Consider the following 3,019-nt stretch of genomic DNA (forward strand, 5'->3'; position numbering starts at 1 on the left):
AAAATAAAGTTTACCACAGCATAATGATTCTTATTTAAGGAAATCACAAACCAGAGTCCTGAAATAAATGCTACCAATGCAATAACATTTGGTCATAAGAACTGGACCAAATGTTCTTGAATAGTATATTAACCTCTGCTTTACGTGTTTTGTTTAAACAGTCCCAAAATGCACAGATCTGTCTAGACTTTCGGGAGACAAAACTGCACAGGCAAGTCTGAGATTGTGCTGTAACCAGGACGGGCTGACACTGATGTGCAAAGTGAAAAGAAAGACAGCAGCTTCTGCAACAGGCAACAAAACAAGGAAAAAACAAGGTAAGTCCTGCATGCGTCTCCACTTCATGGCTTCCGTGTTTGAAAAAAGGAGCCTGTTATTTTGCTAGGCCCGGAGGCCGAGTCCACTTGGCATTTTGTGTCGAGAGGTCTAGGTTCAGAGGTGCTCTCAGCAGCAGCTGGGCGGTGAGATTCTGAGGCTGGGCGGCCTGTGCTTTCAGAGAAGCAGGAAAGGTTCCTCTGGGTGTGCTGCAGTCTATCAGAAAGAGCTCATAAAAGGAGCGAACAGCGGAAGAAACGGGTCTTCTTCGATTAGTTTTGTGTTATTTTCACTGGTCCACCTGCCCCCGACAAATTGCTGTCATTCATTTTTCTGTTGAATTTTGTCATTATATCTAGTGCAAGTGTAAAAAGTGCCTCTTCTACGTTTGTACTGGATTTTGCACTTGTCTCCAAGAACTTAATCCCATAGTCAATTGCTAACTTCTCGCCTCTTTCTTTTGATATTTGTCTTTTGTCATTCATATCACATTTGTTACCCAGGATCATTCTTTCAACATCTGAAGAGGCATGCTCTTCAATGTTTCTTATCCAATTTTTAATATTGTCAAAGGATTTTTCCTTTGTGATGTCGTAAACCAGCGTAATTCCCATGGCTCCTCTGTAATACGCCGTAGTAATCGTTCGGAATCTTACCTGGCCCAATGTGTCCCATATCTGAAGCTTAATTTTCTTTCCATCTAGTTCTATCATTCTGGTGTTGAAGGTGTTCTCGGAAAAGCGGAACAGGAGGCAGGTCTTGCCCACCCCCGAATCGCCGATCAGCAGCAGCTTGAACAGATAATCGTACGTCTTCGCCATCTTCTCGCTCCGGCGTCGCCATTAACTTTTTGAAGGACGATAATGACTTTGACAAATGCTGTTCAGACGGTAAGTAATGAGGATTGATACTGACCACAGAATTTGCCATAAGAAGATCTTGAGGGCCTTTGGTTGTTTCAGTGAATGATGTGAGCCTATGAAAATACAATTGTAGTATGTTCAAGGAAGCACAGCTCCCCACTCCCAAGTGTCAATTGTAACATGGCAGGGAAGCCCTCCTTCCTTCGTCTCTGCTGTATAGGATTAAATATACTTTTAAAATTAATTTCACCTGTTTATTGTTATTTTTTTTTAATGTGGATACTAGATAATGAAAAATTATACTTACGGCTTGTGTTGTACACCTACTCCTCGACTATCTCGTTATCCGACATATTACATTTAGGACACTAGTAAAAAAGCTACTGACTATTTTGCATATTAACAATGTACGTCTGGCAGTAACAAACACTGGGGTGCTAGGTGAGAGTAATTCTGGCTGTGATGGTTAAGGTTATGTGTGAATTTGGCTCAGCCATGATTCTCAGTGGTTTAGCAGTTATGTAATGATGTAATTATCATCCATTTTGTGATCTAATGTGGTATGTTTCATTTTCACATAACTCCAATTTTTGCATAATGAGCTGGTCTTTGGAACTCAACCAAGTCAGTAGGTGAGGAGTGGGGATAAGTGAGGAATGGGTGTATTTGTGTTGGATTTTGCCTTTGTCTCCAAGAAGGCACAAATTCCTCAGAGGATTAAAAATTGCAAATCTAAAGCAAGGTTTATATTAATATTAATCCTTGAATAAAAAATCAATGGACAACCATTTCTAAGAAACCAAATGCACATATGGACTGCCAGGAGAATGAACAAGTCTGTCTTGAAAGTACAGCCAGAATGCTCCTTAGAAGTGAGGATGGTGAGACTTCATTTCACATAGACATGTTATCAGAAGGGACCAGTCCTGGAGAAGGATATCATGCGTGGTAAAGTAGAGGGTCAGCGAAAAAGAGGTAGATCTCAATGAGATAGATTGATATAGTGGCTGCCAAAATGAGCTCAAACATAGCAGTGATTGTGAGGATGGCACAGAAACAGGCAGTGTTTCATTCTGTTGTACACAGGATCACTGTGAGTTGGAATTGACTTGACAGCACCTAACAACAACACAACAAATGCACACTCATGATCTATATTGAGAACTTGATTCCCGTGCTTTTTTTTGTTTTGTTTTGAGAATATATAGGTCTTACCCAGTTAACAAAAGGACCCCTGGTGGTGCAGTGGTTAAGTGCTTTGCTAACCGAAAGGTTGGCAGTTCGAACCTATCAGTGGCTCTGTGGGAGAAAGTTGCGGCAGTCTGCCTCCATAAAGAGTATAGCCTTGGAAGCCCTGTGAGGCAGTTCTACCCTGTCCTGTAAGGTCGCTGTAAGTCTGAATCAACCCAGTTAACATGGAGGCAGTGGTGGCTCAGTGATAGAATTTGTGCCTTCCATGCGGGAGACCCAAGTTCAATTCCTGGCCAATGCATCTCATGCGTGGTGGTGGCTTTGCATGCTGCTGTGATGCTGAACAGGTTTCAGTGGAGCCTACAAAGTAAGAGGGACTAGGAAGAAAGGCCTGGTTATCTACTTCAAAAATCAGTCACTTAAGATCTTATGGATCATAATGGTCCTGTTTACAACCAATCATGAGGAAGGTGCAGGAGCAGGCAGCATTTCTTTCTATTGTGCATGGGGTCAGTATGAGTCAGTGGCTGACTACAACAGCAGCCCAGTTAACATGAGACTCAGAAAGGAATCTGGAAATAAGCTTGTTTGGATTTTTATTGAATCAATGGATAATATATTTATGACTAATACATAATGTAGTTCTAGTG

The 3,019-nt window shown here is 41.6% G+C and overlaps 1 pseudogene; it reads right to left on the minus strand.

Annotated features, from left to right (window-relative positions):
- Positions 1-340: 340 nt before the first annotated feature.
- Positions 341-1,144, minus strand: LOC101343657 (ras-related protein Rab-8B pseudogene; annotated as a pseudogene).
- Between the last annotated feature and the right edge of the window lie 1,875 nt (positions 1,145-3,019).

Source organism: Trichechus manatus, unplaced genomic scaffold (assembly GCF_000243295.1).
Source record: "Trichechus manatus latirostris isolate Lorelei unplaced genomic scaffold, TriManLat1.0 scaffold00210, whole genome shotgun sequence".
Lineage (NCBI taxonomy): Eukaryota > Metazoa > Chordata > Mammalia > Sirenia > Trichechidae > Trichechus > Trichechus manatus.